Raw genomic sequence first — 23,644 nt, forward strand, 5'->3', positions numbered from 1 at the left:
CCTGTGCCATGGGATTCATCTCTGTGGGACCATAGAAGAAGTGGGTCAGAGAAAAGATGGACTGGGCAGAAGCCAATGGTGGTCAGTGAATCCAACACTTTGCCTGCAGAATAGAGGAACAAGAATATTCAAACTACTGCAACTTTAGAGCTCCAGAAAAAGTCACAGACTAACAACAATGTTATTCCTCATCATAGAAGGGATCATTCTTTCCTTTCTTCCAAAAAGTCTACCTGCACAAAACCTTCTACTTAGGCTTCATATATGTTACAACATTTATCCTCTTTTGAATAAGGTGCAATGGGAATAAGTATTACAATTCACCATCACACAAAAAGAGTGGTGAAACAAAATACATTGTAACTAATGGACCACAGACTACAACACCTCTGTACAGAAATTATGCAAGGACCATGAATGCAATGATCAAATTAATAAGAGGAAGGCAATCTAACAAGAATATTTATTCCTTTAAGGCTTGTAGTGAAAATATAAAGGCAGCAAAATAAAGTACAATGTGTTAATGCTAGCCACAAGGGTTCAGGGAAAGTGGAAAGGCTTTTTCAAATATATCAGAAAACAAGAAGCAGCTAGGAAGAAACAGTATCTATTTTCATTATGGACATGAAATTAACAACTCCAAAATGAACACTTTTAAAAGATTTTTGTTCAACAAGAAATATAAAGAAACGGGTCATTATGACTTCTATAGTTACAGAGAACTGTACAGAGTAAGTGAAAATTGCGTGTAGAAAGCCACCAAGTCTGAAGAGTAAGATTTTATGACCACTTCATACATATGTGTAATAACTACACAAGGTGTAAGGTAAGCTTGAACAATTAAGCTTTAGCAAGTCATAGCAGTTTAATTAATATTTGAAATTTAATTAAATTGGGGACACCCTATTTTGATTTAACAGCAGCTTATTTTGATTTGGCTCCTGTTGATTAGGGATAATATTACCTAAATGAATGTAAATTTATGTGCAGAGAAGGTCTGAGAAGTAGGGAAAATTGTATTAAAAGTGTGTTAAATAGGAGGTTAGAATATATTAGGAAAGTCGGATCATGTCTGTAACACTGTAAGGACATTCTTATGAGATCATTTTACATTGGTACTAGTTTGAACTAGTGAGGCTTCTGTAGCACCATAATATAGAGCAGGGATCGTCAGCCTCTGGCACGCAGCTCGCCAGGGTAAGCACCCTGGCGGGCCGGGCCAGTTTGTTTACCTGCCATGTCGGCAGGTTCAGCCGACTGCGGCTCCCATTGGCCGCAGTTCTCCGTCTCAGGCCAATGGGGGCGGCGGGAAGTGGCGTGGGCAAGGGATGTGCTGGCCGCGGCTGCCCGCCACCCTCATTGGCCTGGGACAGCGAACTCGGCCAGTGGGAACCGCAGTCAGCCAAACCTGCTAACATGGCAGGTAAACAAACCAGCCCAGCCCGCAAGGGTGCTTACCCTAGCGAGCCGCGTGCCAGAGGTTGCTGACCCCTGACATAGAGCATTTAAGAGAAAGGCCAACTTGTTCCATGTGGCTCTCTTTTTTGCACGTTAGGGTGACTGCTCACTGGAGTTGGTTCAATAATTTGTTATGAATAATATTGATTGCAAATGTTGGCATATTTTCTTGGTATTCTTATTCTTCAATACATTTTAATTACTCAATCAGCTCTATAGACTGTAGAATAATAGTCTATGAATAATAATTGTGAACTCCGGCATTTATTCCCATCATTCAGCCTGCTCTGCTATCAGATACTCATTGTAGAGAATAAGGAGATGATCAAATAAACTTATTCTGTGAATGGCAGTTCTTGCTGAGAAACAGTGGTTATTGAGAAGACTTCAGAAAAGCAAACAAAGTACCAATTTTTGGAAAAGTCAAGTAACTCTGACAATTACCATACTGCTCAATAAGTTCAACTACCATCCTTTGTTTAAAAATATGAAATAAATATATGAAAAAATGTATAGAAAATAAATGGCTAAATATCTTGAGAATACCAGAGTTATGAATAGTAAGTACAATTAATTTACAAAGAATATATCTTGCAAGATAAATTACATTAGTAGCAGAAATGTGGTATCATATTTGCATTTTAGCAAAGAATTTGAGACTAGGTCTCCTGAACTCTTTACCTGACGATTTGGATCAAATTGGTTTGGAAAAGAACACTGATAAGTGGATTCAAAATTGATTGAAAGCTGAGAGTTAATAAATCTTGAGTCAGCAGCTCTTGCTTGGGGAATTTAATGTAGGCCATTCTAAAGAGAGAAAAACACCACCAGCCTCTACAAATAGGTTTTGGAGAAAGGGTTGAAGACTACCCTGCTTCGGATGGGTAGCACTTTCAAGAATACTGTTCAGGAATAAATTCATGAAGAGTTAAGGCAAGTTCCATCCCCCCCTCCTACAATTGTTACCTACAGCCATCACTACAGATAATACTAAATTGGGAGATGATGAAAATAAGTCAGGACACAGAAAGAATATAAGGCCATCTTGCATGGGGGCAGCAATGACCACCAAGGAATGGCAAATAGAAGGGCCTCTGACAGGCCTTGTTCAGGGTTTAAATCTCAGGGTCACAGTGACCCACTGAGCTACCCACTGGAAAATATCCAAGCAAAGATTTTTATAAGGAAAATTCTCCTTTGGGGTGTAATGAACAGCTTGTTTCTTTAAATCTTGCAAAGAGAAAAAGAGGCTTCTCAGCATGTGAATTCCTTTAGGGTACCCACTACAGCTTCCTCTCTTTAATAGTGCTGGCACTGCTGAAGCAAGAGCCCCAGCATACATTGCAGGCACCAGCAGGAAAGGTGCCCTCATTAGAGAGGGTCTTTCCAACAGTCCTCCAACACCTACATTCATTTGGAGAAAGCTGAACTGAAGCACAGGTATTCAATGAACAGGAGAAACTTGGACAACAGTAATGCATGCCCCATGCAAGAGTTTACAATGCAAATTGGATTGATACACAAAGTAGAGAGGTAACAGTGACCACATTGATAAAACAGTTTGTTTTTCTTTAACTGCTCTAGTCCTATCATAAGATCACAGGGTGGGAAGGGACCTCAGAAGGTCATCTAGTCCAATCCCCTGCTCAAAGCCAGGCCAATCCCCCAATCCCTCTCTTAAGGATTGAGTTCCTAACTCTACATTTAGTAGGCCAATGCTTAAACCACTGAGCTATCCCTCCCCCTGACTGGCAACATCCAGGACAGCAGCATATGACTGCATCTGCTGACAAGAAGAACACTTGGAGGGGGTTTAAAAACATCATAAAAATTCACCTCTCCAGATGCTTTGGCTTGCCTAAAACTATAGTTAGTTTTAGAATTAAGGCTTTAGATAAATAATAATTAATGATAGTTTGAAGCTAAAAATCCCAGATGGTGGACACAATGATTTTCTATTAGAAAACATCAAAGATGGAGGAAACAGACTAAATTGACCAATAGCAAGTAAGAAAGAAAGACTGAGCAAAGTTCAGGAAGCGTGACTCAACTCACCCCAAAACAGCTGCAGGAAAGGGGAGGAGTAGCTATTATGTCAGGGCAGAACTGATTGGCTGAATGAGTTGCCACTACTGCAGGGAGCACTCAACTTGAAAGGTCAACCAATCAGAGGAGGGCCAGAAACTGATTATAAGGCTGGCCAGACGTGCACTTGGTGTGTGTGGAGAAGACTAGAGAGAAACAGCAGCAGCCAGCAAAATATAGCAAGCAGGTATAGCATACTGGATAGAGCAGAAGGACCCAAGATGATTCACAGGGATTGTTGAAAGATTGTGTCTGATTTTTATGATGATCATTGAGAAATAACTGAGTATGCCTGTAAATAAAACTGAATGCCTGCTTCTGAGTATGATCTACCCCAATCCATTTTGTGGCTGTTTGATCGCCGCTCAAAATGGTAATCTTAATGTGTCTTTAATGTTATATTGTAATATTCTTCTCTATATATCCATAGAGTACTTGTATGCTGCATTTTAATAAGTCTAATGTTAACGGCCTTAGGCATATGTACAGTAGAGTCACTGTATACCAATACTCAACCTTGTAGTTGTCACATAGTCTGTGTAGTCTTCTGTCAATTGAATGTATAATCTTTTAGTGTAATCCAATTGTGCCTTACTACCTTGTACATTGTAATTTTATTACAAGGTACAAGGTACATTGTAATATTTTTCAAAATACATTGTAATTTTTTTCTTTCCCTTTCTTGCTTTATTGAATATACTGTAACCACCTAATTTTCTTTCAATAAATAAGACTTTGTTTTTGAAGAACTATTGCTTGTATGACAACCCTTTGAGTGGAGGGCTGTATCTGTGTTCTTCCAAGGGTTACTAGGATTAGCCTGCTTTAGGGAGTCCTCTGCAGTTTCGGGACAAACCCGCTGGTAATTCTTCTAGGGCGGGTCACCACCTTTCTCCTCATTTGGACAGAATAAATTAGCAATCTGTTTATAATTATAGACAGGCAGGCTGGTATTGGAGTGCCTTGGGTCCAAATCTTGGGGTAACAATATCTGGAATACTACATTGAATTCTGGACATCTCATTAATACAAGGCTATTGACAAAATGAAGGGAGTTCAGAGAAGAGCACCCAAAAATGATCAGAAGGCCATATGGACTGATTTACTAGGAAAGATTAAAACAGCTTAATAGATACAATTTAGGAAAAGATAACTAAGGGAAGTTGTGATCACAATCTACTGATATTTAAAGTGTAAGATCAAGGTTGGAAATTAGTTAATCTGTAGTGCAAGGGAGTATAATTGGGGTTAAATTAAGAAAGGTAAATATAGACTTCATATCTGGAGAAAAAAACATCATGACATTAAGATTTATTAGCCTGTAGCATAATCTCTTTAGGGAAGTGGTCTGTGCATGTCAAGGTGTGCTTCTTTACATGAGGTCCCTACACAACCAAATTATGCTCACCATACTCCCGTGAAACATGCCCTTCCTACTCTTGTTCCACATCAGAGGTGGCAGGACTCAGGACTGGTTAGGGAAGCCCAGAGGCATCAAACATATTAGTAAGAATTTTTTACACTAATTATTGTTGTGAAATCAGAGGTCAAGAGTTGACATAACATGAGGATCAGATAATACCTGAGGCATTATATCATACCATTACATGCATATTTTTGTGAACCACCGATCACTTGTTGGTTGTTCCAGTAATGTGTTCACTACATTTTTGCAGACCTGCTGTGCAGTTGTGATGTGGGACTACTGATCTTGTAGATCAAGTCCTCAGAGTACCAGAGCTCTGTGTGTGACCATGTAATATATGCATGGGTAATTACTGTGGGATACTTATTTAACATCTAAATTCCTTTATTTTGCTACACCCTCATTAACCCATGTTCTTTAATAAAACAGTGCTGTTAGAAAGATTATTAATATAGAGAGTTATATTTTAATCACAGAGTGACTGAACTAGCTGTTAAGAAATGAGTGAGCTAACTAGGCCAAATAATGGGAACAGAAACTAGGGAGATCCAACCAAGTTTAAATAGAAAATATTTATAAAAAATTTTTTGAAAGTGAACCTTTTTCACATTATGCTTCTGATTGAAGATGAACTTATAAAATAGCTCCTCTGTATATCTAATGCTAATTCTGTATAATATTGTATGCATTAATACACAGAAGAGAAATTCTAATGCATACCTAAGGGATATGAAATTTTACACCAATTGTGAGAGCATCATAATGTGTTTTTTAAAATCTGTTTACCAAAAAGTAGGGTATATCTGATGTCCCGCAGGACCTCATTATGTTTTTTGTGTGTATATTACATAACTCATTACACAGCCTTTTAATTGTGTCCCTTCTAAACTGATGGATAAATACATTTCATTATACAAATAGTTGAAATGAGTAGGGGTAAATTGAATAATATTGTAAAACCTTTATATTTTTTCTATTAATGCAAGTAATAAATTGGTACTGGAAAAAGAAAATTAAAAGTATAGTTCTAAAATATCTGTTTGTACTCTTAATGAACTCCATACTACTAAGCAGATATTATGTAGATAAATATAAACTTCTAAAAATTCCCACAATATCTTCTGTCACCAATAAAAAACCTTTATAAAATTGAAAAGCAAGAAGTCTCTCCAGGAAACAGCATTAAGCATCAACAGATTAATATTCAATACTAACTGATTTGAGTTAGCATGCCAGGGAGACTGCATCTTACTATCATCACTAGACATCACATTTAAAATCACTACTGTTCCTTCTCATTTGAGTATCATCTCATTTTTGAACATTTCAAATTTTTGAAGCTTGCCACACTGGAGAGATCTGACAAAGAGAGGCTGGCAAAATCTACCACATGCCAGAGTTCCAAGAAATACAGCATTTGTTACACACACACAAGAACGCACTCCTGGTGATTGTTCCCACTTACTGCCATGCTCTTTGCACTACATGTATAACTGACCGCAGTTGAGTCAACAGAGGGGTTGGAACATGACTCTTAGCACTAAAGGCATAAGCTTCTACTACTTAAACTGAAGGACTAAGTACCTTAACTGGAATCAGAAGCAAACTCAAAACCTCTTATTTGGACTAGATTCTAGAGAAGGACAAAGCTCCGTCTGGGAAAGCTTTGAAATCCCAAGTGTTTGAAATCTACTGAAGTTCAAGCTCTACATTAGATCCCCACTTTTTTTAACTGATTGCACTTGGGCCATTTACAGGGTTTGAACCCAGGACCTTAACCTAAAAGCGGAAGCACTAACATTTTAGGTAAAAAGCTAAGTCCTACTTTGCTCCCTTATTGAAGGTTGCTTCAATGAGGAGGCATTGCCTTTCTACTAGCTTCCTGGATGACTGAGGGTGCTCTGCAGGAATACTTATACATTGTTTCCCCTCCTCTTCTACCTACAACTTTGTAGTATGATTTCATGCTAGCAGACATCAGGAGCCCAGACACATTTAAGTGGCATATCGACCACATGCTCCAATGTCACCACTAGTATAAGGACAAATATTTGGATCATGTTTTCAGTCCATTCAGAAATTGCACTTGGTTAGTATCACTTCATTTCTCCAGCACTAGTAAAAGACCAGTCTCTTAGCCTGCCGTAAGAAATGTAAGTGTATTAAGGATGAAGATTGGAGTAGTTGGAGAATGGCTGCCTTCAGGACCTCCTAAACAAAGGGGAGGCCCTCAGAAAGAATCTTGTGCCACAAAACACAAGAGTTCTGGAAACTATTGATGACTGATTCTACCTCAGACACTTACTTGACAGATTTTTATCAAGCAAAAGTCCCAAGTGTGCTCCACTAAACTCCACAAAATGATGAAGCATTCATCAAGATGATGGATATGCTGTGACATAAATTCATATTCTTATGCCCAAGCTTCATCCAAACCTTCTTGCTCCATAATGATTACTTAGTGATCAGAATAGGAGTCTTTAGCACTCTCTATCTGAGTTAGAAACTCCTGCCCAGTGATTCTACATAGTCACAATAGAAAATAAATGCCATTTTTCCCCAGCCAATGTACACAAATTCTTCTTGTTAATTGGGCCTTTCAATGTGGTGATGGTTTATGCCATGTACATTGGATGTATACAATGAAAGGTTTCAATGCTTGGCTGATATGTGGTAACTTGCACTGCCGGCTTACACTTTCCAGTTGCAACTGTGATAAGGGAAGCAGCACCTGAATGCAGGCTTCTTTTGATGAGGGGCTCTCAATAAGACAGATACTAGACACCGGACCCTTATCTGTGGCATCAACTCTCAACAAGGCTTCAAAGGCAGTTCAGGGAGTTCCACCTAGCTGGGAAATAATTTGTTGCAGATGAGGCATAGCAAAGAGGCTAGGATACTCTGGGAGAAGGAGCTAGTGCTTTGACCTGTAATTAGAAGCTATAGAGTTTTTATGAAACCTCAGAGTTACCCTGTTTATTTGGGGACAGAGGGTTGGTTGTGCAAATTTGCTAGATCTGTAAAACCAGAAACCCTGAAATAAACCACCAATCCCAGAGATGGTTGTTTGAATCTGATTCTGTAGTGCAGGGATCGGCAACCTTTGGCACGCAGCTTGCCAGGGTAAGCACTCTGGCGGGCCGGGCCTGTTTGTTTACCTGCCGCGTTCACAAGTTCGGCCTATCACGGCTCCTACTGGCCACAGTTCCCCATCCCAGGCTAATGGGGGTGGTGGGAAGTGGCGCGGGCCGAGAGATGTACTGGCCGCTGCTTCCCGCCACCCCCATTGGCCTGGGATGGCAAACCACGGCCAGTGGGAGCCGCAATCGGTCGAATCTGCTGATGCAGCAGGTAAACAAACTGGCCCAGCCTGCCAGGGTGCTTACCCTGGTGAGCTGCATGCCAAAGATTACTGATCCCTGCTATAGTGGATTCTTGCTCTCTGTTTCAATCCTGGACTACCAGAATATGTAGAATAATTTCACAAGTATTCTAACTATACTACTTGGCTGGCGATTGCGAGGCCTTTGTACCAGTAAAAAAAACAAAAACAACCAAAACCCCAACCACAAATAAACAGGTAAAATATCTTTACCCAAGGCTATAATAATATGGTGACTGTAATTACAATGCTGTTATACTGCAATTATAATGTAATTACACTGATTTTTAGTTCCTATTAAGTAACTTCCATTCATCCATATAGCTACGTCTGACTCAGTTATTACTATTGTTTTAATGTTGTACTTATTCATATTAGAATCTAACTTTATTTACATTGTAATTATTCTCAATCATGTAATGACCTTTCCTTGATGAACTAGTAGTAATTATAGGTATAAAAAAACCATAGTTATAGTCCAAATGCACTGAAATTGCAGTGTGATTGGAGTGTAATTTCAGCTATGTAGTATAATGTGACCTATTAACACTATAACATTTCTGGCACTCTAACATGCTAATGATCTTCTGACACAATTTCTTTTCTTCCCAGTCTTTGTAATACAAAGTAAGATGTTTGTTCTCAGTGAACAGACTGCATAGCTTGGCAATGGCCCCTGAGTAACAATGGTGCCTTGCTAAAGGCCATGAGGCTCTAACCCTAGGAGCTTTGATCAGCCCAACTGTGTGAGATCACTAAGTGCTTAATCATTTATTGATGGTGAGGGGTGAAGATGTGCTGAACTAAGCATGGAAGACCTGGTATAAAAATCACTTGCAAGGCAAACTCAAGAACCACAAGCAGATGCAACTAGCAGGGCAGTTTCAGAGGGAATTTGGAGAGGGACTGTGAGAGGCTTGCCTTTTAGATTCAGCACTACATGTGATATCAAGATGGCCAGCGATGGAATAGTGGTGATGACCTGCAATGGATGTGCCACATTCTTTTTTTTTCTGATTGAAAATAGAAGGGATTTCATGTGCATGCAGTGCAAGTTGGTGGCTGTGTTAGAGAAAAAGAGTGTTAGATTGAAGGGGCAAGTAGAGTAGAGATGCTATTGAGAATCATGAAAACTGAGACATTCCTAGACAGTCATTTTCAGGCAATCCAACATTCAATCCAACATTCAAGGAAGAATAGAGCTGGCCACCAACGAATTTGAGAGAGTGGAAGTCAGAGAGGGTGCCTGGCAGTTCATAACGACCAGAATCAGGAAGTCATGGCAGTATTCTACACAGCTGGAGACAAATGAGGATGGGCAGCCACTGGCTACCAAAGAGGAGAGAACTGGGAGGAGTTCCACACAGTTAGAAGTTTCAAATTGATGCCATGTCCTCAACATGGACATGATGGAAGTTACCTCTCCAAATCCAGCAGGTCCGAGGGAACAGACATATGTACAGGACACACATGTGGATGGCAGCTCAGCCTAAATGTACAAAAATCAAGCTTGCCCACAAAGAGTTCTGCAATCTCCCAAGGTGATATTTATTGGAGATTCAATACTCAGAAGAATTAAAGGAACATTCTGCAAGGAACAGGCAGACAGTAGGACAGTGCTGCCTACCAAGACATGAGACATTTCTAAGACTGGATAGGCCTCTTAAGTCAATGGGCAAGGATCCCTTGCTCATGGTTAATATCAGTACTATTGACACTGCATCGCAAGATACCTCACAGATAGTAGATGACTTCAGGGAACTCAAAAGTATGCTAAAGAAGAAGATTATCTAAGTGACCGTCTCTGAGATCCTTCCTGTCCCACAAGATTAGGAAGAAATTAGAATATTCTGGAAGTGAACCTACGGGTAGGTAAGTAGCATAGGGTAGAGGGTTCTGGTTTTGTGGAACATTGGTCCACCTTATATGAAGATAGAGAGCTGTATAATTTGGATGGCCTCCACCTCAGTAGAAGGGACAGGCTGGATAAAGAAATCATGGAAGATATGAGGACCCAGCATAAAATTGAGATGAGAAAATATTAATCCATGAACCAAAGGATATGAAGAAAATAAATTCTTGAATTGCCTGTATACCAATGCCAGGAGCTGGGTAACAAACAAAATGTATGGTAATTGCTCATTAATGAACATAAATTCAGTCTAGTTGGTATTACTGAAATCTGGTGGGATGATTTGAGCAATGAGATTGGTAAAATAAATGGTTATAACCTATTTAGGATGGATCATGTGGACAAAATGTGAGAGGGAGTGGCACTCAGTCAAAAATGTCATGATCTGTTCCAAGTCACTGATAATTTACTTCTGAGTTATCTTGAATGTTTATGGATCAATATCCTAACAGATAAAGCACAAGCTGTGTTTGTAGTTGGTGACTGGCACAGACCACCAAATCAAAATAGGGAATAGGATGACCACCTTCTTATGCACCTATCTATACTGTGTAGGGAAAAGAATCTCCATGATCATAAGAGATTTCAATTTGAGTGACATATGCTGGGGGATCTCATGCTGCCAGTATTAAACCATCCTTAGAATTTCTAAACATTATAGATGACAATTTCTTACGCAAAAAGTGTTGCAACAAACACAGAAGGATTCTTTATCAGATCTTTTCCTAAAGGTAAAAAGGAGCTGATCACAGAACTAAGAATTAATGGTAATGTAGGCACAAGAGATCGTAACTTGATCACATTTATAAAGTACAAACAGAATAGACTCCAAACCAGTAATATACAGTAATGAATATAAGTCAGAAGCTAGGAGTTGTAGAAAACTGATAAGGGAAGCAAAGACAGATGAGGAGAAATCTATGGGCAGCAGAGTTAAGGTTAATAAAAAGGATTTTAAAAAAATGTATTAGGAACAGAAATAATTCTGTTGATAGTACTGCTCCGTCACTGGATGGAAACAGTAGAATTATCAATAATAATGCAGAAAAGTCAGAAATATTCTATAAATATTTCTATTCTGTCATTGGAAGAAAAAAAAACAGAGGTCATAGTCCCACTATACAGTGATGATAATATCCACCAATTCCATTAGTATCTCTGGAAGATGTTAAACATAAATTATTGAGTTAGATATTTTTTAAAGCAACAGCTCCAGATAACTTGCATTCAAGAGATTTAAAATAACTGTCTGAGCTCGCTGGATCATTAATGCTGATTTTCAGTAAGTCTTGGAACACTGGGAAAGTTCCAGAAGACTGGAAGAAAGCTAATGATGAGTCATTTTTTAAAAGGGAATGACCTGGGTAATTATAAGCCTGTCAGCCTGACATTGACCCCGGGCAAGATGATGGAGCAGCTGAGACAGGACACAATTAATAAAGAATCAAAGGAGCTTAATGGAATTAATGCAAAACAACATAGGTTTATGGAAAATAGTTCCTGTCAAACTAACTTGATATGTTTTCTTGATGGGATTACAAGTTTGATTGATATAGGTAATAGTGAAGGTGTAATTCATTTTGCAAATTTGGGGATTAGGCCTGTCAAACATGCAGTTCAACAAGCTACGGGCTGTATGCAGACTGGCCAGTAGTAACACCTGGGCAAGTCACATAGTTTTTTTTTTCAAGAAATTCAAGTGTCCTATCAAATTAAAATTAAAACAGGCTGTTCCTTTTTCTTGATTTTGAGTGCTATTGTGAGCAATTCATGCAAGACTCTGCTTGTCAAATGGGTTATTGTCATACACATCTCCTGGGGCCAAAATCTGCTTCCCTTACTCACACAGGGTAAGTTGAGTTCACTGCAGGCCTGTGAAACTGGCAATTCATCAGTGTCCTGTCCTTAGGGGGACCTCCAGGAAGAATTATGCCTCAAAAACACACCCTCAGACATAATTCCTCCTGGGGCTCCCTGGTTGTGCTGCAGGAGAATGGTTTTTTACAGCCCTTAAAAGGATGTGGTATACCCTTTCCTGACCTGAGCTGTTAGCTCTGCTCACTGGCACGTGGGGAATGGAAGGGACAAATCTGGAGCCATTCTAATCCTGCGCATTCCTCACTCATTTGCTCTGTGAGGAATTACCCACCAGCACACAAAGGTAATATCTGAGTAGCCCTAATACAACCTTCTAAGGTGAAATCCTCACTTCTCCCTTGTCTCCTGTGTGGCCACATTATGGCTCACAAGTAGTTTCAATAAGAATATCCCAACAAATATTGCTGTACGCAAAGGGCAAGGAACAATGTATCTAGTGTGCGTGGGGGTAATAATTCTACTATCCTTACTTACAATCAGTAATCTCCTACTCAGCAAGTAGTTCCATTGGCCTAGATTGTGTCCTTGTTGACTGAGGCCAAGGCAGGTAATAAGATACCTGTATACCACTCTCAGCATACCCGGACCTTGAGTCCAGGTCTACTATGGAGCATAACTCCTGGTTTATAGATATTCCCCATTGAGAGCAAGGGGGTAGGAAAGAGACTTTGCTCTCCTTCCATTCACTGGCCAGAGTGACAGAGCAAATGTGAGCGAGGAAGTAAGATATAGACATGCAAGAGTTGTAACTTACTTCTCCCCCTGGAACAATTCCTTCTTGGGGTAGAGCAGTTACCGACTCATGGCTGAGTCTAAAGTTTCAGCCTAGGTCAGAGGGATTATTTGCAGTGTAAATGACTATTGAACATGAGTAAGTAAGTGTGACAGAATCTGGGTCTCTGTGACTACACATAAGGCCCTCAATGAGTGATTGACAGAGTAAAGAATAACTCACCATCTCCTCATTCCTAACTACTAGACCGTTGCCTCTCCCCAAAAAGATTTAGGGTCACATTCTGGATGACTGATGAATGGTGTGCATCCTAGCATTACTTGGAAGTTTTCATCATTTCAGTATGAGAAATGTTTAAATTGATCCTTTAACCTATATATACTGTGCTATATTGTTGTGAAACTTGAATCAAGCTTTTGGAACTTCAGAGCTAAATGTCACCAGATTTCCTAGTCAATAATAAGTTCAGATATGTCGTTTGCAATAGGACATAGAACAGCTTCTGTGTAGGTGTATATTATTATTTCCTTCCCCATTTTCTTAGCTTGAAAAGATATATATATATATACACACATACACACACTTTATTAAAATCTCTGCAACTTAATATACAGTGAGTACCCAAACACACCATTATCTGTACTCACTGTTTGTCACTTCCTTAAATTTTTCCATTTTCTGTTATTTAAGATTTATTTTTTCTAAAGCTAATAGTAACATCAAGATATAAAATGCATAACTATAGTGCACTTTCAGATGTCTATAACACAGAAACAGTCCTGTCAATTGCGACAGCAATGAATAGATCTCTGTTCGTGACAAGATTTTGCTAACATCTTTTCCAGCGTGATGCGAGCCAAAATATGTATGCTTGCTATGGGTTCATTAGAAAACAACATTTAAAATCATTATGAGAGTAGAATACCGGTACTTGTTTGTTCACATGTTTATGAGCAATGATACCTGTATAAATTTGTGAGACAATCAAGTAAAAAGAACAGATTACAATTAACTGAAGAATTAAGTATAGGCTGCCATATAATGGGCAATGGGAATTTGATGTGACACTTTATAATATTAAATACAGGTTCAGATTCTCTGCTGGAATCCAACAGATCCACTCAGTAGGGCTGTTTAAAAAATTTCTATCAACACTTTTTATTTAATAGAAAATGGAAACTACATGTTTCATGGTAAGTGCTTTCCACAGAAAAAAATGTTTTTTTTTTCATTAAAAAAAAATGAATGGCCTAAAAAAAAAAAGTCTGAAACCCATAACAATTTGATTCTGAAATACTGCCAGCATGCATCATAGGAATTATAATTTGGATTCCTCATATTCCCATTCTCCTCTATGGGCTGGACTCCCCAGACAGATATCATCTTCCATGGTGCGCTGTGGCTATTTTACAACCAGGAAATTCTGCACCTCCATCATGGTGCATCATGGAATATGTAGTCCAGTCAGGGAGCCAGAGGAGAATGGAAGTGTAAGGTACCTGAACCTCAACTTCTGTGTGTCTCTGTGGCTGCTTTTCAGAAATGAAATATTTTGGGTTTTAGGCCAAAAATATGTCAGTTTTCAATTTTTCAATAAGAATTTGAAATTTTCCACATGATGGGAAAAAATTATGACCGGCTCTATCATCAGTGCAGCAGACAGGAGGGAAATCATCAGGAGGCTGCCTAAAGATACCTGAATGTCTGGCCTTTTCTAAACTATTCCTGGCCCCAAAGGAATTTAAATATAAATGAACTATGTTAATTGGCAACACTCCTCAAGTAGTTAGGGACAGGCTGGTCTGGCTACTTGTAAACCTCCCATTTCAGCTCAGAGTTCCTTCATGCACAGAAGTCCTCAGTAGGCGCGATCCAATGAATGTTCATCCCCTTTTTGCTGCTGGAGTAACACAGAAGGAGTGGAATGGAGAAGACAAAAAACTTTCATATTGTTTGAAAATGTGTTTTGTTGTTGTTGTTATAGTATTTGAAATCAAATAGAAATGCAAAATTTGGGAGGTTTGGCAATTTTCTTATCCTGGTTTCCCCCACTACCACCAAAGAAAGTTCTCAGAATTCGTGATATTTTTAGTTTCAAATCTTTTCATCCAAACAGTCTTGAAAATGTTTAAACTAATCAGATTTTTCATTTCTTTCAAAAAATGTAGAGGAAAATAACTTATGGTTTTCAGCCAGCCCACGTTAATGGATTAGGATCCTTTCAGACTCCAAATTACCTCTATGGCTGCATGATGTTGTTCATAGAATCTCTATTCATCTCTATTGTCCTGAAACACGGAGGCTACTTTCTGTTCCAAGGAGGGTGCTTTCCCCCCTTAAGTATGGTCAGATGATTAGATTGTTCAGATGTTGAATATTTAAGTGCCACCAATATACCTGGTTGTGTACAAGACACACAAAACCCACACAGAATGTTCCTCCCCAAAGATCATAAATCTAAAATCCATGATACAGGCACCCACACTTGTGATGGAGTTATAGTCTGAACAATTGACAGTCCTTAATATTTATAGTCTCCCAGCACACACATGAAGCAGGGAAGTGCTATTATCCCCATTTTACAGATAGAGAACTGAGGCACACAGAGAGACTAAATGACCCAAAATCACACAGGAAGTGTGTGGTAAAGCTGTGCCTTGTACTCAGGTTTCCCACAGCCTGGCTAACTACTAGACCATCCTGCAGCCGTACAGAATGCTATCAGAGAAAGCACGGATAATGTATAATGCCTATCCTTATCTTCTCATAGTGAGTAGGTTCTTAACTGGCTTTCTGATTGATCCATATTACATTGACTTGCTTGACAGCTCTAAAATTTGGTTAAGCCATTTGGGTAGTCAGGGGCCATTGAGCTGAGATTTCTTTTCCCCAGTGACAATTGAGTGATGGGTTACTATACAGCCCCCTCTCCCCCACCCATTAGGAAGGACAAACCAGCCACAATAGCAATTTAGGAATGGAGTTTTCCACTATTGATCTGGAAAAAAATGTGCCCTTACAAGCAATGTTACGGTGATGTATGTTATGATAAGTAGTTTCCCGATGGAGGCACAATAGTGTGATTAGGCTAGGAACTGAGAGAACTCTATTTTCATTCTGTTCTCTCTCATAAAGCACTTCATTTTATGAGCGGAGACTAGCATAGGTGGAGGGAAGGATTAAGGATGAATGTTGCACTGTCTTGGCTCTTTCCCTTTCTATGCTAGTATACTGAACAATGTAGAAGGCTCTCCCGTCTGCATCCACTCGCCTGGTTTTACTTTCTTTAAACAGAAACACAACCTGAGTGGTACCACTATCATCATGCTCCCAGACATTGTAGAAAAGCAGCTTCACCATAAACATTTCTGCATCAGGCAAGGCCTCAGGGATTGGCCAAGAACAGGTTGCACTGTAGCTAGGATGTGGGGATCTCCTCTGCCTGGTTTCCAAACCCCTTATCCACTATTCCTGCCTATGCAGTGAAGCGTAGGGTTTATTATTATTTTATTATTTGCTCTAAGGAAAAGTGTATAGAGAAAGACAATTTCACGGCAAACATGAAATACAGCTAAGTCAGTCAAACATTTTCCCCAGGGTTCCAAACCTGATCTACTTTATTGTTTTATGGAAAATCATGCTAATTTCATTGGTTTTGTCTGTCTGACTGTACATTTTTTTATATCACCACAAACAGGAAAGATGCAAATTAAAACAAATGGTATGCATGAAACCCTTGTCCTGAGGTTCGTGCAGCTGTAGTTATATTATTCAGCTGAACACAAAATCTGGAGTTCTGAAATAAAGTATTACAGAAGCAGTAAAATATAGCTGACCCATGCATTCTGAGGAGATGACAGAAATTAGTTCTAGGATGAAAGGTAGAATCCAATCTTTGAAATGGAACAAGAACATGACTAAATTGGGACAAAACATTTTAGAGAAAGTAACAGGAGGACAATTGATAAAGAGGAAATAAAAAAGATTTAAAGGGAAGAAATATATTGAGCTATCTGAGACCCTATAAGAAAGATCACAGCGAGTGGTAGGAAAAAATGCAACATAGTAATGTGAAATACTTTGAGAAACCAGGAAATACTTAGAGAAAGTGTAGCTAAAGTTGAGAAAATAACTGCTCATGGAGCAACAGAGACGTTTTATTCCAGAGAAATGATAAAATAGTACTTATACCTATAGCATTCTGTGAAGAGGAGAAAAGTTTTATTTCATATTAGCTTTTATTTTTGCAACAATATACTGTTCTGTGAAACCTGTCTTAAGCAACTACCCAAGAGACTAGCAAAACTCAGTGGCCCAAAGAGAAAGTCTTTAATTAAAGGTCAAATATAGATGTCTGTGAAAGTATCCTGTCACAAAAATCTAGTACAAAGATTAGTCTATTGGAGGTGGATAGCCCAAGCATGGTGCTGAACAGATTTTGATCTGGATTCTGTATAATTTCATGTGTGGAACTTAGTTTACAGGATAAATATGAGCTTCAGTTCAGCTTCAGTGACATCAAGACATGTGTGGCTCATGATCTGATCATTACCAATACCATCTTCCGCCTGCCCACTCGCAAAAAGACGTCCTGGATGCATCCACGCTCCAAGCACTGGCATCTCATTGATTATGTCATCGTGCGGAGGAAAGACAGACAGGATGTAAGGGTGACTAAGGCCATGCCGAGTGCTGACTGTTGGACTGATCATAGACTCATCATCTCTAAATTAAGCCTTTACATCAAGCCAAAGAGACGTCCGCAGGGAAGCAGAGCTGTGGTGAAAAAGATTAACGTCAGTAAACTAAGGAACCCCAATACAGCAGCTTTACTAGCAGAAGATCTTGACAACCAACTCTTAGAGCTGCAATTAGAGGAAAATGCTGAGAAGGACTGGGAACGCTTCCGGAATATTGTGCACTCTTCTGCACTAAAGGTTCTTGGACCCTCACACAGGAAACAGCAGGACTGGTTTGATGAAAACAATGAAGAGATCAAGGCCTTACTTGCTGAAAAGCACCGCCTTTACCGTGCTCATCAGAACGACCCGTCGTCATCAGCTAAGAAAAATGCCTATAACAACACTCGCAGGACCGTACAGAGCAAGCTTCGCAAGATGCAGGACTCCTGGTTGAGTGCCAAGGCAGGTGAAATCCAGATGTTTGCTGATAGAAACGATGCCAAACGGTTCTATGAAGCCATCAGATCCTTGTACGGCCCTCGGCCCTCAGGGAGCTCTCCTTTACTGGATTTAGATGGTGTAACTCTCATTACTGAGAAGACTCTGATTCTACAGCGTTGGGCTGAGCATTTTCAATCCGTACTGAACCGCCCATCTTCCATTAATAACGAGGCGATTGATAGAATGCCCCAGGCGGATATCAACCACAGTCTGGACGTCCCACCATCAGAGACTGAAATCCTACAGGCCACTAGCCAGCTGTCCAGTGGCAAGGCCTCAGGATCTGATGCGATCCCAGCAGAAGTTTATAAGGCTGGTGGTGCAGTGCTTGTTGACAAACTCACTCAACTGTTTCAGTCCTTTTGGAATCAAGGGTCTATCCCTCAGGAATTGAAAGACGCGTCCATCGTACACCTCTATAAGAGGAAAGGAAATCAAAAAGTCTGCGACAATCATAGAGGAATATCATTGCTTTCCAGCGCAGGCAAGATCTTTGCACGAGTGTTGCTGAATCGCCTGATTGACCACCTGGAACAGGGTCTATTACCCGAGACACAGTGCGGCTTTCGTAAAGAGCGTGGCACTGTGGACATGATCTTCGCAGTCCGACAGCTCCAAGAGAAGTGTCAAGAGCAGAATCGTGAACTGTACACCATCTTTGTGGATCTCACTAAGGCTTTTGACACTGTCAGTCGTGAAGGTCTGTGGCGTATCATGTCAAAGTTTGGGTGCCCTGATAGATTCAACCTGATGGTACGTCAATTCCACGACGGCATGACGGCTCATGTTCTGGACGACGGAGAAGCTTCAGAGGCCTTTCCCGTCACAAATGGCGTCAAGCAAGGGTGTGTGTTGGCACCGACCCTGTTCAGCATGATGTTTTCAGCCATGCTGTCAGACGCCTTTCAGAACAGTTCCTTGGGAGTCAGCTTGAGATACAGGACTGATGGGAAACTGTTCAACCTGCGAAGACTCCAGGCTGTCACCAAGATAAAGGAGACTGTGCTACGAGACCTCCTTTTTGCTGACGATTGTGCCCTGAATGCTGGATCAGAGCAGGAAATGCAAGCCAGCATGGACAAATTCGCAGCAGCATGCGATAACTTCGGCCTTCTTATCAACATAAAGAAAACCGAAGTGATGCACCAGCCAGCTCCGAAAGCCCAACACCAAGAGCCCACCATCACAGTGAAGGGGCAGAAGCTGCAAGCAGTGGACCAATTTACATACCTTGGCAGCACCCTCTCCCGCGCAGTGACAATTGACATCGAGGTCAACTGCAGAATCGCCAAGGCAAGCTCTGCATTTGGCGGACTGCTGACCAACGTGTGGGACCGCCGTGGAATAAGCCTTGCTACAAAGCTTAAAGTCTACCAAGCAGTAGTGCTAACTACCTTGATGTATGCCAGTGAGACCTGGACTGTATACAGGAGGCACGCTAGGCAATTGAACCACTTCCACACGACTTGCCTCCGCAGACTTCTGAGGATTCGGTGGCAGGATAAGGTGCCTGACATAGAAGTCCTTTCCAGAGCAGGCCTGCCGTCAGTTTACACTCTGCTTATGAAAGCCCAGACACGCTGGGCAGGCCATGTTGCAAGGATGCCAGACCACCGCATCCCCAAACAGCTCTTCTATGGTGAGCTGTCTCAAGGAAAGCGATCGCACGGGGGACAAAAGAAGCGATACAAAGATACGCTGAAAGCCTCTCTTAAGTCCCTGGATATCGACATCACCTCCTGGGAAACCCTGGCACAAGACCGATCGACATGGCGTACGCTGATCCATCAAGGCTGCCAGACATCTGAAGCCAGAAGGATAACCCTAGCACAAGAGAAGCGAGCACTCCGTAAAGCCAGAGCTGCAAATGTTGTAACAGTGGTGCCCACACATGTCTGCCCGACATGTGGCAGAACATTTCGTGCCCGTATTGGCCTTACCAGCCATTTGCGGACGCACCGTGGACAGCTCACAACCTGATAGATGTTAAGGTCTTCTTCGAAAACGATGGACGAACATCATCATCAGTGACATCAAACTATAATGAACATGAGAAATAAGATATAACATTTTAAATAGATATTGGCAAATAATTGTTTTTTGGGGGTTTTTTTGTTTTTGTTTGTTTGTTTGTTTTTTTGGTTCAGTGGCAGGTCTCAAAAAAAAATCCAAATTGTTTCTGAATTTTTGGTGACTCAAAAAGTTAATTATAGGTCTGTTCCAGAGTGGGCACTTGGACATGGGCCTCTCACATCTCAGGTGAATGCCCTAATAACTGGGCTAAAAGTTACAAGGATAGGAGGAACAATGACAACAACAGTAACACTTCTCCACCACTGCCTTCTTCTTTGGCCATTTTGTGAATGTTCAAAAATATTTGTATCAAATTCCTGACTAGTTTCAGGTCAATCAAAACTGCATTTTTCCTAGAATAAACTATTTGTTTGAAAAATTTCACACAGCCCTAATGGTAAAGTCCCCTATTAGGAAACCCAGTCCACAGTCCGCAAATCCATCTGTCACGCCACACACTTACAACAGTACTCTCCTCCACTTTCCATTGTTTTCTTTCTTCCCTCCAGAAATTTTCTTCCTCTTGCATCTACTAATTTTCTCTCCCATCAATTCTACACCTTCTTGTCCCAACAATCAGTTCTTTTTCCTTTACAGTCCTCCCACTCCTACTCCTACCAGTCCATAGTCCTCTTCCCCTTTTTGGTGCCTCAGTTTCCCCCCTCCCCAATAGCTCACATACAGACTGAGATAGGTTCCCTGATCAGCAACTGCTGCACCTCCTTACCCTTCTTCCTCCTTTGTCACCTGCACAGAATTACTAACTATGGGATCATCCTCCCCCAGATCACTGTGGACGTGCAGGTGAATGAACCGGTGATGTTGTGGCTGGTCTGGTTGGGTCCTGTGATGGTGTCGCTGGTGTAAATATGTGGGCAGAGTTGGCATCGAGGTTTGTTGCATGGATTGGTTCCTGAGTTAGAGTTTCTATGGTGCAGTGTGTGATTGCTGGTGAGAATATGCGTCAGGTCGGCGGGTTGTCTGTGGGCGAGGACTGGCCTGCCTCCCAAGGCCTGTGAAAGCGAGGGGTCATTGTCCAAGATGGGTTGTAGATCACTGATGATGCATTGGAGAGGTTTTAGCTGAGGACTGTAGGAGCTGGCCAGTTGGTTTCTTTCTTGGGTTTGTCTTGCAGTAGGAGGCTTCTGGGTACACATCTGGCTCTGTTGATTTGTTTCCTTATTTCCTCGTGCAGGTATCACAGTTTTGAGATTAGGCAGGTCTGCCTTTCCGCTTTCTCTTATTCTGTATGATGTTGTAGGACTAGAGGAGTCACTCTAACATCAAAGAATAAAAGGCGGGGGGAGAATTGAGGCAGAATGTGGGAAAAGATGAGGACCAGAGAAGGGATTTTGGTGGGAGAAGAGAGTGGGCTACACTGGGGAGGGTAAAGAAGGTGGATACTAGAGAGCACAAACATGTAAAAATGAGGCTAAAGTGGCTTCCTGCCTTTAAAGGAGAATGGGGTGGATAGGGGGAAAGAGATGAACGGGATGGAGAGAGGATTATATGAGAGATTGGAAGGGAGGTGGGATTGGAGACAGAATCTCTCCTCTTCTCCCCTGCCCTATTGCTCCCTGGCTCCCGTGAGGGAGTCATTACTGGACAGCAAAATTTTTCTCTTCCCTCCCCCTTCCCTCCCCGCGCGAACCCAAGGGTGAGGAGTCCTTCATTTTGGTCTCTGCCCTGCCATGAGCTTTATTAGGTTCTCCAACAATGTGACTGCCTGATGCTTAATACTTACTCACAGTTTCCGTATCTTATTCAGGATCCCAGTTACTTATCCAAAGTCTGAATTGTTTAAAATGGTCATATATTGATTCTTAAAAGTATAGACATTTATCTGATGAAAATCAGATGGAAGGAAAAAATTAAGAATGCAAATTATGTTGGTTCATGTTTTTTATAAGTTTTCTGGAGACTCAGCTAAGTTTCCTGCCACACACTCACACACCTCCCCATTCCACGCTATGCAAATACTTTGGTCATCCCAAGCATCCCATCATTTTTAGTCTTGCACATTTCTGAATAATACAGGGCATGTTGATCCCCAATCTTCAGCTTTATTTCTGCACAAAATCCTGCCCTGTGTTAGACTTCTCCCAACAACTGTGTGTTTGCAAATGCTCCTTCACTAATTAACTGGACTTAGAAAAGGTGCAAATGAAAATAAAATATTAAGTATAATCTTAACTCTGAATTTCCTGGGTTTTTAATGCTTGTTTTATCTATCATCTATCTATTTCTCCATCCATCTATGTCTCCATCTATCCATACATCTCTTTAACTTAATGAGATGGACTCTCAAGACTAAATCCAGTTTTTGAAAGTGTTGGATATTTTGGGCCTGCCAATATTGCATTGCCTTTTCCTTGATTGCAGTGGTTTTACTGTAATGTGATATGACCACTTCCAATTTGTATAGTACATGTCAAATAACAAATTAAATGTTTCTGCATCTGCTAAAATGACAGGAATGTTAATCCAGTGATAATGAGGTCTTGATCCTATTACAGTTTCTCAGCCAAAGCTCCTGTTGCACTCAATGGAAGTTTTACCTGAGTAAATGCAGGATCAGGCCTTCAGTTGCTACAGACATCCATATTTTAGCTATTAATGAGATAACTACAAAAATGAATTTGTCCTTGACAGATTGAGTAAAAAAAAAAGAGGTTTGCAGCAACAGGATTCAGAAAAAATTCATGTTAAAATTCTCTCTCCCTTTTTATTGCTCTTATGATCAGCACATTCATTAGTTTGGATTTGTTTTAAGTTTAACTAATAATTTTAATTTAACTGCATTGTCCCGATTCACTCTGAATAATCCTGTCACTCAGCAACAGAAACAAAATAATATATTCTATTTCTCCTCGACTACTTTTTCTAGCTATAAAGTGGAATATATTATTCATATTTAGTCACTATGTTCTGTGGTCTATGTCATAAAAATAACTATACATTTCTAAAGCTACAGTAAATCTTTGAGGAATATGTCACAAGAGACCATATGCCCCAGTTTTACTGGTTGCAGTGTTGTAACTGTGCTGGTCCCAGGATATTAGAAAGAAAAAGTGGGTGAAGTAGTATCTTTCATCTGTCCCTTTTACCAACAGAAGTTGATCCAACAAAAGATATTTAACGTTACCTATCTTGTGTCTCCAGTTTTGCTGGGACAACCATTTTTTTTTGATATGATGACCTGTGTCTCAAGAACTTTTATTAGACTCCTGAAATGTCCTGGTTTTTCATTTAATCCATCCAAATTCTCAATCCTTTTTTTTTTTTTTTTTGTTACTACAAAATTTGCTCTCAAGACATGTTTCTGTGCGGGCGTAAAATATTTCTTACAGCCCTGTTTCACTGACATCATGCAGCAGTTATAACTTTCACTGAATCATTGTCCATGGCCAAAGCTTGTCTTAACATGTCAGGTGACAGCTCTGTAATAAGAGTTGGTAAATAAGTCTAGTCAGTGCAAAAGCCCTGCTCTGACCTCTCTGGGGACATGTGTGAA

Source organism: Mauremys mutica, chromosome 1, assembly GCF_020497125.1.
Source record: "Mauremys mutica isolate MM-2020 ecotype Southern chromosome 1, ASM2049712v1, whole genome shotgun sequence".
NCBI classification, from domain to species: domain Eukaryota; kingdom Metazoa; phylum Chordata; order Testudines; family Geoemydidae; genus Mauremys; species Mauremys mutica.